We start from the raw sequence: 16,475 nt of genomic DNA on the forward strand, positions 1-16,475 counted from the left end.
GGATATCCTATTATAACTGACGAATGATAATTGCTTTTGATACCACTTATAGATGTGAGACTGGTTTCTCATCTTTGCAAAACAATATTGTAACCTCCACGTTAACTGTCAAGAATTAATTAAGGATGTACATTGAAGTTGTATTACGTCAGACTCGTTGGCTGAAGGGTCAGTGTACTGGCCTTCCGTACAGATGGTCCTGGGTTCTGTTCCCGGTCGGGTCGGGGATTTTAATCGCTTCTGATTCATTCTCCTGGCTCAGAGACTGGGTATATGTGTCCGTCCCAACACTCTCCTCATTATATTCAGACAACATACCACACTACCAATCACCACAGGTACATGCAATAGTGATTACCTCCCTCCGTATAGAGCTGGCGTTAGGAAGGGCACCGGCCGTAAAACAGGGCCAATTCCACCCTAGATCCCACATGTGTGGGCAAAGGCAGTAGCAAATGAAGAAGAAGGACTGAAATTGTCATTACTTTTTCTTTTGTGCAATTTTATGATTAATAAAGGCTATTTGTACGCGTTAGTTGTTTTCATCAATAAAATTTTCAGGGAGGGGGTTAAAATCAGTTTCCATGACAGATCGTAGGGGTAACACGACTGAAAAGTTTACGAACCGCTGAAGTAGTGCATGATTTAGTGTCAATATTGTATCTACTACCATACAAAATCATATACACCTACTGCTGAGTTATCTAACGGAGGTATATACTTATGACTTTTATTTTATATTTTACCACCTTTCTGAAACGGAATCATGCAAAAAGCGAAAAAAAGCCTGTTCCTTGTGTTTTTGCTGAGGACGGTTTTACTGAATATGGTTCCACAGTTCACGTATATATTCAATCGAGCTGCAATATTCTTTCGATATTGAAATAGAAACATGAATGAGGCCTCGCAGCTGACAATTGAGGACATTGCAATAAAGCAAGTATATTCGGGCCGGTTAGAAACTCATTCACGGGGACATAGCGTCACAAAGGAGAGCGATAAGAATGTGGTAAGGGAGAGAGATGGAAGAACGGTCTCGCCCTTGTGACGTCACAGATAGCAACGCGTTCTTTCGCTTGTAAGAGATAAAATACTGACACCTTGATATTTTTTCTTACTTCTCTTCTACTACAGCCCATAAATTCTGTGATGAATAAAACTTTCTCGGCCCGGCTTCAATTTCCGAAGATATATGCTAGCTGGAACACTCGAAGCATGAAACTCCAGTAGAGGGAATTGGAAAAGGTCGTAAGCACATCCACTCTGCTAATACGACACCTTGCTTATCTTGAGTAGTCTGGATCCGAGCAATTCATCACTGAAGAGCGCATTAATCAGGCGGGATAGCTCGGCAATCACTCTGAGAGTGCCAACGATTAAAATAATTTGACCGAGCAAGTGACCGCGCAGTATGAGTCACGTAGCTCTCAGCTAAATAGTGGGTTCGAAGCCCACTTTCGGCAGACTTGTAGAGGTTTTTCAGTGGTTTCCCCATTTTCAAACCAGGAAAATTCTAGGGCTGTACCTTAATCAATGCCACGGATACTTCCGTCCGGCTCTTAATCCTTTCCTATCTCACAGTCGCCGTAAGACCCATCTGTGTCGCTGCGACTTTAAGAAAATTGTAAAAGGAAAGGAAAAATGTAGGAATAATTTGATCAATAGGGCCCGGGTTTTTATGCGGTAATAGGTTAGAATGCAAAGTTATTGAAGCGAGTAATAAGTAGAGTCTACCCGCACGACGGTAGTGCTATGAGGTTTGCATAAACATTAGGGGTTGGACGCATTAGAACCCCTAGAATTTATGTTACTCCCGCCACATTACGTTAGAGTGGGCTAGTCGACATTTTCTACTGAGAAAATTATTTAGTAACAAAAGTACTTAGTAGGAAACGTCGATTATCCGGGCCTTACTGATGAATAATCAATATACACTCCTGAACAGAAACAGACATAGAACTGTTTTAACTGACTTCAGACCTGAAGTGTAGGTAAGTTATGTGATAGAATCGGGAAGCACCTTCTAACAGTTTTGTGGAGTGCGGCTATACTTTAAACTGCCGAGCTTTACTCCCAGCGTTACGATTGAACGTGATTTGTGTACATGTGAACACTTCGTTCCTTTGTTTCCCTGCTATGTCCTACGCATCAGATACATTGGGTTGTATGAATAAAAGTGAGTAAGTTTTCAGGGGTAGTTTCTCAAGAACAGTGGAGACGTGGCTCACTCGAATGAGCAATTGCTCCGTTTCGTATGAATAAAAAGTTGTTTGCAACTACAGATACTTTGCTCTGCGACTTGTGCAATCGCTTAGCCACTGCTCACTTATGACATCAGCGTAATCGTACTTCTAACTGGAGCTGTATAAGCAAAACCAAGTGGCAGTCAGGACAACTTAAAACCTCTTAAGTTCGTCATCATTCTCGCATGGATAGTGGTTCTGAAGAAGAAACTTGCTGAGAGTCCCCGACTTCATTTATGTCAATGAGTAAAGGTTTCCCCGTTTTGTTTGAAAAGTCGCAGTTACTAGAGTCCAGTAAGCAGAAATCTGCAGCTTTAAAACAAATTCTGTCGATATATCAGTCAAAAAATGGTGTAGGAGTTACTGAAGCGCAGTTATCTAAGAAAATTTTCAATATGCAAAGCAGGCTGGAAAGAAAACAAGCCTGAAGAAGAGTGGAAACGAAAGGATAATGTTTTGATGCTTGTTGCTTTAAGGGGCCTAACATCGAAGGTCATCGGTCCGGATAATGTTTTAAAGTCTGGGAGCGGACCCTATATGATCCTCTGGAAGGAGACAAAACTCCATCAATTTCAAAGTTAGATATTTTAACGTAATCTTCTCAATATATATAAATAAAGTTGTAGGCGTCTGCTGTCTGTAATTTCTTTTGTTTTGCTAAATTTCCAGATATTTAGGGTCTATCCGATTTAAGTCAACTCAAGACCGTATCGGTGGTTTTTATTTCTCGTGTCTGTTTGTTCCACCATCACGGCGACACGGCTGAATAGATCTCGGCCAAACGTCTTATATAGAGTACAATTATCCCGGGGAAGGTTTTGATATGCATCTGATTTTAAAATCCTTGAACAGACGAGGGAAGGGACGGGGTTGTCGAAAACCAGAACAGTTTTCCTCCATTTTCTCCTGTACTAGTGATTTTCTGTAAAATCCGTGGACTGTATGTGAAACGTCTCTTCATTGTAAACAACTTTCGTTCCGTTCATAATTTGGCTTACTCTTCATTTGACGGAGAAAAATACATTGAGTGACGGACAGACCGACAACGAACCTACAGGTGACCATGGCAATGTATCAGACTGCTTTCCAGCCGGGAAGTACCGTATTGCCATTTTCGTCATCATTTCTGTAAACTCGTGGCTGTTCCTAGGGTAGAAAGCAAGAGAGACATCAATAGGCCATTCTGCGGGATATTGGCGGAATATCATTGGATGTTATAAGTTATAACCGTCCTCGAATAGCTTAAGTAATAACACCATAAGTCATCTTCTTATCTGCTTACCTAAAAATCCCTGCGGCTAAATTTTTTCTCTGTTACCGTTTTCATATACCCGTAACTCATACTTCATAAGTTTTCAAAGGGCATTTCATTTTCTAATACATCCAATTGGTATTTATATATGTGTTCTATCCGGCTCTCCTCAGTAATAATCTTATTTTCTATTAATTTCAACTTTCTTAACGGTATTAATTTCTTCCCAAATTACTCCGTATGGATGCGAGTACTAATCCCGAAACCTGGACAGTTCTTTCTTTGAGAAGAAGTTGCAAGCTATTCAGGTGTATAAATTTTAGCCCCGAAAAATATCGAAATTTTAATAACGGTGCATATCTTTGTTTCGGGATAATTGATGGCTAAACGGTAACTCGTCCACAAAACAGAAAGCACAATCGCGTTTCAGTTTGGAGAGATCTACAACTTTGGCCCTATGACACTTTGTCGTGTCTCGATTGTTGATACGTTAGTTAGCCATGCATTTCTCGATTATAATCAAATCTTTCGAATTAGATTGTGACATTCAAAAGAAAACAGGGCCTGTCTTAGTAATGAAGACTCCACATCTTTACTGTGAATGGCAGTTGACAAGTGAGCCTGTCGTTATAGTAGAGTAGCAATTGCCGAACTCGATTTTGATTGGCAGTAGGAAATCTGGCCTGCCATTATCCTCAAAACTTCCCCAATGACTGTCTTACATCGTAAAACATGTATGGTGTCCTCCCTATCTTGTTTCTTGGATAGCGCTAAGAGGCATGGAATTTAATATAATCTATATAATCTTATAACCTTATAATCTTACAATAATTACAATTAACAGGGCACTCGGAAACATCGCCATCTGAAGGTGTACTGCCTGGTGGTGGGTCCTGGGCATTACTACTCTGCATGTGACCGTTCACATCCATCTTCCATGCCGATATCTAGCTCCGGAGACTATCTAAGAAAGGAGAAAAGAAATTCACAGCCAACGTTGAAGAAACAGAGGAAACAAAATCGATGTACAATAACAAGCTGCAAACTAACTCTGCTGAGCGTAAACAAGAAAGGATAAACCCTTGTGGAGAAACAGTTAACAGTATGGACAATGTTGTAAATATTAATCCCACGTACTTTACACTGTCAGGCCCTTCCTTCAGCGATTACAGTCTAGTGCATTTAGAGTGGCGCATATTGATTTTAGTTTCTGTAAAAGGTGAAGAAGTGATTAAATACTGTCGCAAACTAACTACCGGAAAAAAATGTTGCTTACTGACTTGTCAATGAAATCCATATAGAGTACAACATTTGGCTTGGAGGTTAATGATGGCAATTATTTTTCAATTAATGTATTCATATCCGAATCTACCAGGCTTTTTATTAGCACAAGCGTACAATCGAGAGCTCCAGTAGCCGCAGGGAATCTGTACTTGTCTTGCCATTCAACTTTTGGGACTTCGAGGGCACCTTCAGTAAAAAGAAATCGTATCCATTGGTCTACATTTGCTCAGATGGCAATCATCACCTTTGTGTACATTAGAGTTACAGTGGTGTATTCCGCTCCTACATCTTCTCCTACTCCACTCTGAAAATCGGGGTTCACCCACATAACACAAGAAGATTCGCATTTTATCTTCTCTACGCAAATCTCCCGTCTTCTTTCGTTGGAGTCCACCAAGAAGTGCTGCGCTAACCATCTAACTTTCTGATGCTGAAACCTATAAATCTCTTTTAGTTAACCACATGTAACTCTGTACGGATTTTATGAAACTCATTGTACCGAGCTCGATAGCTGCAGTCGCTTAAGTGCGGCCAGTATCCAGTATCGGAACTCTTCATCTTTGCTGTTTGGTGGAGGGGTAGGATGCGTTACCTGCATCCCTTACTTTTCATGAGAGGACACTAAAAGGAACTAATTAACGCTCAGGCATAATTTACAATGCATTTCTTAAGGAAGAATTACCAGAGCTGTTACAAGAAATGTCACTGGCAACAAGGCAATTATCAGACACCGGCACTCTTCAGCATTTCAGTAGGCAACCATTTAAATGAAACACTTCAAGAGTGGAAGTACTGTTGCAGGGAAGAGTAGAGGACACCTGCTGACACGGAAGAGAGACTGGTTGCCAGGATATTAGCAGCAACTTGAGAAATTCATGACTCAGCGACGCTAACTTTGTGTACAGATCAATGTAGGTGTTTTTGAACCTCTTCGCTAAAGTGTGCTGTAGTACGAAACTTCTGTTGCACACTACTTCAGAGGAAAATTAATGATTTTGGTAATGTTCTTACGCTTATCCTCATTATGCTAGCCTCGCAGGACAGAAAGGTAAAGAAAACGCGTTTTTTTTTCATGGCCCATTAACCCTCTTCAAGTTTATCGGTCTAATTCTTATACACTCTATGATTAGGGTATATCAATGGAGACTACTGGCAAAAATAAGTGCAAGAGGACGAGAAAAATTATTGAATGAGTGGCTATATTTGAGAACTCAGAGAATTAGAGTAGGTGAAGCTTTATCTGATCCTGTAATCATTAAGAAAGAAATTCCACAAGGTAGTATTATTGGATATTTATGTTTTCTTGTACAACTGGAATCAGTCATGAGGCTTTTTGGGGGTGATGTTGTCTATAGCCCCTATATATATAATAGCTTCCTCTGCGAACCATGTGACCTTGCCGCGGTGGGGAGGCTTGCGTGTCCCAATGATGCAGATAGCCGAGCCGCAGGTGCAACCATATCCGATGGGTATCTGTTGAGAGACCAGACTAACGAATGGTTCATCGAAAGGGGGGTAGCAGCCTTTCGATAGTTGCAAGGGCGGCAGTGAAGATGATTGACTGATACGGCCTTGTAATAATACTCAACATGGCTTAGCTGTGTTGATACTGCTACACGGCTGAAAGCAACGGGAAACTACAGCCGTACTGACTCCCGAGGACATGCAGCTCTCTCTGTATGAATGATGTACTGATGATGGCTTCCTCCCGGGTAAAATATTCCGGAGGTCAACTAGTCCCCCATTCGGATCTCCGGGTGGGGACTACACGAGAGGCGGCGATCATCGGGAAGACGGATACTGACATTCTGCGAGTCGGAGCGTGGAATGATAGAAGTTTGAATCGTTGTGGTAGGTTAGGGAATCTGAAAAGGGAGATGGATAGGCTAAAGTTAGATGTAGTTGGTATAAGTGAAGTACGTTGGCAGGAAGAATAAGATTTTTGGTCAGGCGACTACCGAATTATCAACACAAAATCAAACAGGGGAAATGCATGATTTGGTTTAATAATGAATAAGAAAATAGGGCAGCGGGTAAGCTACTACGGCCAGCATAGTGAAAGAATTATTGTCGTCAAGATAGACACCAAACCAATGCCCACCACAAGAGCGCAGGTCTATATGCCTACTAGTTCAGCGGATGATGAAGAAATCGAAAGAATATACGAGGAGATAGAAGATTTAATACAATATGTAAAACGTGACGAGAATCTAATTGTGATGGGAGATTGGAATGCAGTGGTAGGCGAAGGAAGAGGAGGTAATTCAGTAGGAGAATTCAGATTGGGACAAAGGAACGAAAGAGGAAGTCGGCTGGTTTAATTCTGCACTGATCATAATTTAGTCCTTGCCAATACTTGGTTCAAACACCACAAACGACGGCTGTATACGTGGACGAGACCTGGAGACACCGGAAGGTATCAAATAGACTTCATTATGATTAGGCAGAGATTCAGAAACCAAGTGTTGGATTGCAAAACTTTTCCAGGAGCAGACGTGGACTCTGACCAGAACTTGTTGGTCATGAAATGCCATCTGAAGTTGAAGAAATTGAAGAAAGGAAAGAATGCAAAAAGATGGGATCTAGACAAGTTGAAAGAAAAGAGTGTGAGGGATTGTTTCAAGGAACATGTTGCACAAGGACTAAATGAAAAGGCTGAAGGAAACACTATAGAGGAAGAGTGGAGAGTCATGAAGAATGAAGTCAGTAGGGCTGCTGAAGAAATGCTAGGAAGGAAGAAAATATCAACTAAGAATCAGTGGATAACTCAGGAGATACTAGACCTGATTTATGAACGACGAAACTACAGGAATGCTAGAAATGAACAGGGCAGAAAAGAATACAGTGGATAGAAAGTGCAAGGTAGCTAAGGAAGAATGGCTGAAGGAGAAGTGCAAGGTTGTCGAAGGCTGTATGGTCCTGGGTAAGGTAGATGCTGCATACAGGAAAATCAAGGAAACCTTTGGAGAAAGGAAATCTAGGTGTATGAATATTAGGAGCTCAGATGGAAAGCCACTTCTAGGGAAAGAAGACAAAGCAGAAAGATGGCAGTAGCATATCCAACAGTTGTATCAAGGTAAAGATGTAAATAATTTGGTTCTGGAACATGAAGAGGCTGTTGATGCTGATGAAATGGGAGACCCAATTTTGAGGTCATAGTTTGACAGAGCTGTGAGTGACCTCAATAGGAACAAGGCACCTGGAATTGATGACATTCCCAATTACTGACTGCCTTAGGAGAAACCAGCATGGCAAGGTTATTTCATTTAGTGTGCAAGATGTATGAAACAGGAGAAGTCCCATCTGATTTTCGGAAGAATGTTGTTATACCTATTCCCAAGAAAGCCGGTGCTGACAGGTGTGAAAACTACCGCACCATTAGTTTAGTATCTCATGCCTGCAAAATTTTAACACGCATTATTTACAGAAGAATGGAAAAACAAGTAGAAGCTGAGTTGGGAGAAGATCAATTTGGCTTCAGAAGAAATGTAGGCACACGTGAAGCAATACTGACTTTACATCTGATCTTAGAGGATCGAATCAAGAAGGACAAGCCCACGTACATTGCATTCGTAGATCTAGAAAAGGCATTCGATAATGTTGATTGGACCAAGCTATTCATGATTCTGAAGATGATAGGGATCAGATACCGAGAACGAAGAATTATCTACAATCTGTATAAAAATCAGTCTGCAGTGATAAGAATCGAGGGCTTTGAAAAAGAAGCAGCAATCCAGAAAGGAGTGAGGCAGGAGTGAGGCAAGGCTGCAGTTTGTCCCCTCTCCTTTTCAATGTTTACATAGAACAGGCAGGAAAGGAAATCAAAGAGAAATTTGGAAATGGAATCACAGTCCAAGGAGAGGAAATCAAAACCTTGAGATTTGCCGATGATATTGTTATTTTATCTGAAATTGCAGAAGATCTCGAGAAGTTGCTGAATGGTATGGATGAAGTCTTGGGTAAGGAGTACAAGATGAAAATAAATAAGTCCAAAACAAAAGTAATGGAGTGCAGTCGAACGAAGGCAGGTGATGTAGGAAATATTAGATTAGGAAATGAAGTCTTAAAGGAAGTAGATGAATATTGTTACTTGGGTAGTAAAATAACAAACGATGGCAGAAGTAAGGAGGACATAAAATGCAGACTACCACAAGCAAGGAAGAGCTTTCTAGAAAAGAAATTTGCTCACTTCAAACATTGATATCGGATTTACAAAGATGTTTTTGAAGACTTTCGTGTGGAGCGTGGCATTGTATGGAAGTGAAACATGGACAATAACTAGCTCAGAAAGAAAGAGAATAGAAGCTTTTGAAATGTGGTTTTACAGAAGAATGCTGAAGGTAAGACGGATAGATCGAATCACGAATGAAGAGATACTGAATCGAATTGGTGAGAGGAGATCGATTTGGCTAAATTTGACGAAAAGAAGAGATAGAATGATAGGACACATCTTAAGACAGCCAGGACTTGTTCAGTTGGTTTTTGAAGGAAGTGTAGGTGGTAAGAACGGTAGGGGTAGACCAAGGTATGAATATGACAAGCAGATTAGAGCAGATGTAGGATGCAATAGTTACGTAGAAATGAAACGGTTAGCGCAGGATAGAGTGGCATGGAGAGCTGCATCAAACCAGTCTATTGACTGATGACTCAAACAACATATATAATAGCATGTCCTGACAGACTGTCGAATTCATCATCGCCGAGCCAAAACTACGAGACATAAAGAAATGAAATTTTGGACATACATTAGAGTGCAGGTACTCAATAAGGGAGGATTTTTGGATATTCCGTCGATAAGGGGGTGAAGAGGGTTGTGAATTTTTTAATGAGTACATCATTATCTTAAAAGCTTAAACGTTTACAGACGTAAAATTTGGTATTTGAAATTTCCTTTAAAAATAAAGGAACACGTACTTTTTAGTTTCCGGAAAATCCCATTAAGCAGGGTCAAAAAACGTGAAAAACGGGTTAAATACATTTTATGAGGATACTTATTTATACCTCAAATACTGAAGATATTACAGACATGAAAATTGGTGTTTGGAGTCTCCTTTTAAAATAAAGAAACACGTATTCTTTTGTTTTCTGAAAATTCACTTAAACGGTGAAGGGATTGACAAATTATTGAATGATTTCTGTGAGGATGCTTATATCTAAAAAAACTAAATATGTTACAAACGTGAGCATTGGTGTTTGGAATATCATTTATTAATTAATTAATTAATTAATTAATTTATTTATTTATTTATTTATTTATTTATTTATTTATTTATTTATTTATTTATTTATTTATTTATTTATGTATTTATTTATGTATTTATTTATTTATTTGTCTTTTTGAAAGTACACAGGCAGTAGGCCCAATACAGTACCTTCTTTACACAACAGTACTTATAATGCATACATGTAAGTGAAGATAATACATCATAATAATGTTGAAGATAATAAGGACAAGGAATAAGAATGAATGGAAAACACATATACAGAGAAAATGACAACCCAGCGTACATCAATGATCATTTCTACACTATGAAAAATACAATTGTAACAAGGATATAACTAGAGTAGTAATGGAAGAGCACCTATTATATAGAAAAAGAGTCTGAATTAATAAATTAGAACTTAGAAACACAGGAAAGGAACACGTATTCTTTATATTTTTGGAAAATTTACTTAATTGCCGGAGGGTGCAAATAAGTAGAGAACGAGTTGAATTCTGTTTATGAGGATACTAACATATCTTAAAACTGAAGATGTTACAAACGTGAAAGTTGGTATTTTTAATATCCTTTAAAAACAGAGAATCACGTATTTTTTGTTTTCGGAAATTCCAGTTAAGGCGTAGCGGGGAGGAAAGAAGTGAAGAATTTTTTCTAGTTGCTTTACGTTGCATCGACACAGATAGGTATTATGGCGACGATGGGACAGGAAAGGCCTAGGAATGAGAAGGAAGCGGCCGTGGTAGGCCTTCAGCCCCAGCATTTGTCTGGAGTGAAAATTGGAAACCACGGGAAACCATCTTCAGGGCTGCCGACAGTGGGGCTCGAACCCACTGTCTCCCGGATGCGAGCTCACAGCTGCGCGCTCCTAACCGCACGGACAACTCGCCCTGTAAGTTTTATGGGGACATTTATGTTTCAAAAACTGAAGATGTTACAAAAGTGGAAATGGGTATTTGGAATCTCCTTTGAAAATAAAGAAACATGTTCTTTTTTTCGACTCGAATGAAGACTGTTTCTCACATGTAGAGTTCTATGTCGCATGGCAATCCTAGCACCAAAAGGCAATAACACAAACGAGGTTTACAAACAGGTTCTGGCGCGAAAGGAAACTCAATTTTTCGGTGAGTTTTAATACTTAAGTGATTTTCGGATAATGTCTCAGTACAGTACTGAATAAAGTGGTAAATAGCTTACAAGATTGTGAGCAAATGTAAAAGGACTTCGACAATGTCGCGAGATGGACAGTAGGCGATGTTATGATGATAAATGAGGTTAAAAGTCAGGTTTTGTGTTTCACTAATAGGAAATGTTCCATCAGCTTTAAATAGTAATTGATGGGGTAAAAATTCCTTTTTTGGGATCACTGTAAGTACCTGGGAAATAATACAAGGAATGATCCTCATTTGAGCAATCGCATAAAAGGAAATATAAACAGTGGGAACAGAACTCTTCACATGGTTATGAAGATATTCAGGGGTTGTAGCAAGGATGTAAAGGAGAGAGAGACCCCAACTAGAGTATGGTTCCAGTGTTTTGGACCCTCACCAGGATCACTTGATTCGAGAACTGGTAAAAAAATTCGAAAGGAAAGCAGGTAGATTTGTGCTGAGTGTTTTCCGACAAAATAGTATTACGGAAATGCTGCAAAGTTTGGTCTGGGAAGACTTGGGAGAAAGGGAACGAGCTGCTCGACTAAGTGATACGTTCAGATCTGTCAGCTGAGAGATGGCGTGGAATGACATTAATAGACTAATAACTTTACCTTGTGTTTTTAAAAGTAGGAAAGATCACCAAATGAAGATAAAGCTGGAATTCAAGTGGACAAATTGGGGAAAATTTTCGTTTATGTGAAGGGGAGTTAGGGATTGGAATAATTTACCTAGGGAGATGTTTTTTGTAATTATTTAAGAAAATACTGCGTAAACAACAGGTAGGGAATCTGCCACCTGGTTGGCCGACCTAAATGCAGATTAGCAGTGATTGATTAAAGGGATTATTATAAGCACTCTATGCGAATAAATTGTCAAATATCTTTAAATTTAAAATAAAAAACAATATTAAAATATCAATGTTCTTAGATGTTCAGGCAGCGGTGAGAAACTAAATCCGCTGTAGCTGGAGGAGATTAGGGCTAGGCGAGTTCGCTGAGAGAAGTTGCTGCATATTCCAAGCATCACTTTGCCTGTTGGCAGGGGTGAGGAGAGGAGTCAGCTGATTCGATAAGAGTGGTGCGTATCTTGTAAATTCCCACGTATACAAACTGCTGTTGTTGTTGTTGTTGTTGTAAAGTCACATAAAAGATTTGAACATTTGCACCGGTAGTACTCTGTAGCCTACCTAGTACGTGCGGAATTGATTGATTGATTGATTGATTGATTGATTGATTGATTGATTGATTGATTGATTGATTGATTGATTGATTGATTGATTGATTGATTGATTGATTGATTGATTGATTGATTGATTGATTGATTGATTGATTGATTGATTGATTGATTGATTGATTGATTGATTGATTGATTGATTGATTGATTGATTGATTGATTGATTGATTGATTGATTGATTGATTGATTGATTGATTGATTGATTGATTGATTGATTGATTGATTGATTGATTGATTGATTGATTGATTGATTGATTGATTGATTGATTGATTGATTGATTGATTGATTGATTGATTGATTGATTGATAATGTTACGGAGTATTGTGGATGTGCAGAGGTGAAAGAAGGTGCTGGGGTGAACAGGTCTCAAAATACGAAATTAAAGTTAATTTAACAAGGTTATATTTTCTTTTCAAGATCAATAAATAACAATTATAACAGGTACTCAGTAGCCTAGCAACAATTCGAGAGTGTACAATTACAGTGTTACAGGATTTGGGCTCCGAGAGCAAGACACACAATTCTTGAGCTATAAGCCCTACCTTACGATATACAAGATTCAACAAAGGGGCAGGAGACCCCAATCATGCCCAGGAGCTCTTGCTCCCAATTACACAGTAAAGCCTCCTCGAGGCACACAGAAACAAATTTTAAGAAAGAGCGACCCGCTCTTAAGTTCAAGCCTATCAAAGGCCACACCAAACTCCACTTTCAAGTTGACCTCCAAACGCAAATAACACAGGGGTAAAAATACCCAACCTAGTGAGGCCTATTCAGTGAACAAACAGGACAATTACATGGCCTCCAAAATACCAACTTGAGAGGAGGCGAAACTGCACTCCTAATATACTTTACTAAAACCTACTTGGCACTAGGCCGCTAATGCAAGGGCTAATCCCCTACTAAAGAGGTGAATTATATAAGAAAACGATTTACATTACATTAGAAGGGAAGAAACGGTTGTGAAAATAAGTTCACCTCAAAGCAATATGAGTGGGAGCTCGAGAGGGTTAAGCACTCTCTATCCCAATTTGTAGTTTAAAAAGATAGAATAGCTACCAAGTGTCTTTACATTTTAAAGGAAGGTTACATGGTAAAAGGCTTCGGACCTGCCCCGAGAGTTAAACTGCTGAGCTAGCAAGAAAAGAAGTTATTAAAAGGCCATTACCTGGTGGTTGAACTGCTGCCCGAAGAAAGAGGCGCTTCCCGCTCCCTGCTACATAATTTACACCAAGATAGATGTTACAGAAGTGGCCCGGAGACCCGAAAATCAGCAGTTTATATACCCCCGTGGAAAGTTCGAGGCGTATCGTGAATGATAACACCCGCCCACAAGCATTTTATTGGATAATGGCAAAAACTACTACACTAGACGAAGAAGAAACACCTTATTGGTGGAAAATTAATTACAGAAATTCCTTATTGGTCAAATTCAAAACTGGAGGAAAGAAAGGGTTAATATTGCCAACTTAAACAATGACTGAAAGAAATTTAACAAAGAACAAACTTATGAACCCAAAATTTCTCCAAAAACACAGTTCTTTCACTTCGCACTAGGGTGCATAATTGTAGTCCTTCAGTAGTGCCATCTAGAAGAGAATGTCCACACTTCCTACTACAGGCAAAACAAGAATACATCAAAAACGACCCAGTTCAGAAAACTTCAAAATTTACAAGTAGGGACATCTTCTGAGAAACTTGAGAATTAACACTGTGGATAAAGTTCAGGCTTCCTCCAGTAGAGGAGTTTCAACTGGCGCAAGGTTTGAATTAGCGGAGCGGAGGTGTACCGCCCGGTACAGATACAAAGGAGAAAATAATTTCGATAATGTGTCCTCGTGTGAAAGTCTCTGAAGAACAGTGACTATAGCCCGATCACTTAGGAGTCTTAGGTAGGGAATACGTTCCCGATACATTCGTTCCACCCTTGCTCTATTACGTATGCCCTCAACATAAATTAAAGTCATATTACACATTTCATGAAGAGATAAACCCATTTTGCCTGTACTCAGAGCTAGCCTGTGGGTAGCAGTGCACTGACCTCGACACACATTGCTCTACATTGGAGGGGAGGGGGACTTAGGAAAATCACATCAGTATTGATGTTCTGTTTAGCGAAAGCCTGCGACCTACTAGACACCATGCGATACGAAGCTCCACTGCTCAGTCATTGCAGGAAGCTGCTTGCACAGTGCACGAAGAGGTCCATGGATTTTTAGAGAGCAGCACCCGTAGGACTGATATGATGAATGAAAACCTACAACCTGTTTTCCAGTCAATGACCGGGTCAGGGATAGGATGAATGAAGCCCCCAACTTTCAGCTGCCGAGGCCTGTCTCACTCGTCTGGGGCAATGATTAATGACTGACAGATGAAATTATAGTGGAGAATGTGTTGCTGGAATGAAAGATAACAGGGAAAACCGGAGTACCCGGAGAGAAACCTGTGGAACTGATGTGATAGCCTTCAAACTTAACAACAATGGATATATTATCGATCCTACGTTTCGGTTTGAATCGCACGCCGACCAGCAGTGTTGCCAACTTGGCGGATTTTCCACTAAATTGGGCGGAATTAGATGACTGTCGGCAGAGAAATATATCTTTTAGCGGACAGCGGATTTTTTGGCGGAATTCTAGATTTATTATAGCGGAATTTAGTGTTTTATCCATTTTACGTTTTTTAATTTGTACTAAGTCTGTCTCCGAGCTATTCCGTATTTCTTATCAAAAGCTAGCAGTCACGTGAGGAAAACATGTTTTTCGGATTTGATATTATGAGATTATGGTATCATAAATTTGTAATGCGTGAGGAAAGGTTACTAATCTCTCAGTTGACGAATGACGACAGATAATGAAACTGTGAGAGAGTAGCATTTATATTTATGCTATGAAGGAAGACCGTTCTAATGAAATGGCCTGTTCTGTGTGTCGCCCTTGAGGTAGGTGATTCACCTAGTTTGCACCCGGCACTAAAAGGCTACAAGTTTCAATCGCACGCCAACCAGCAGTGTTGCCAACTTGGCGGATTTTCCACTAAATTGGGCGGAATTAGATGACTGTCGGCGGAGAAATATATCATTTAGTGGACAGCGGATTTTTTGGCGGAATTCTAGATTTATTATTGCGGAATTTAGTGTTTTATCCATTTTAAGTTTTTTAATTTGTACTAAGTCTGTCTCCGAGCTATTCCGTATTTCTTATCAAAAGCTAGCAGTCACGTGAGGAAAACATGTTTTTCGGATTTGATGTTATGAGATTATGGTATCATAAATTTGTAATGCGTAAGGAAAGGTTACTTATCTTAGTTGACGAATGACGATAGATAATGAAACTGTGAGAGAGTAGCATTTATATTTATGCTATGAAGGAAGACAGTTTAATGAACTGGCCTGTTCTGTGTGTCGCCCTTGAGGTAGGACATTCACCTAGTTTGCACCCGGCACTAAACCGCCTACAAGTTTTAGCTCGCCGGCTCGCTGGCAGGGGTTAATCTCAGTGAAACTCACAGGTCGGGTGAGTGCAGGTATTTACTTTTATTATTATTATTATTATTATTATTATTATTATTATTATTATTATTATTATTATTATTATTATTATTATTATTATTATTAATATTATTATTATTATTATTATTATTATTATTATTATTGCTCATTTTTATTGCTCATTATTTGAGATCGGCTTTCTTGGCGGAATTTTAGCGGATTTTTGTAGTATTTACCGGATCTTGAAGATATAAGTTGGCAACACTGCCAACCAATCTACTGACGTGCACGAGGAATAAAAAGCATTAAGAACCAACTATCTCCTTCTAGGCCTACTGTCGTGAATACAGACCGAATAACATCGAGGTTATAGGCCTCATAACCGTTACAAGAGGAAAAAATTTCTAAGCTCTTCGAAGATTTCCGCTGAAGATTCAAACTGCCAGAGTTATTAACGAAAAATATGGTACTCAAAGCCTTGAAAGGTTCATTATCCACATCGAGAAAATATTTATATAGGCACAAATGTATTTAGTATATTTCGTCCTCATGGGAAACCTCCTTATGAGGGAAATGTTTATTCTCTGAATATATACAG

This window comes from Anabrus simplex, chromosome 4, assembly GCF_040414725.1.
Source record: "Anabrus simplex isolate iqAnaSimp1 chromosome 4, ASM4041472v1, whole genome shotgun sequence".
Lineage (NCBI taxonomy): Eukaryota > Metazoa > Arthropoda > Insecta > Orthoptera > Tettigoniidae > Anabrus > Anabrus simplex.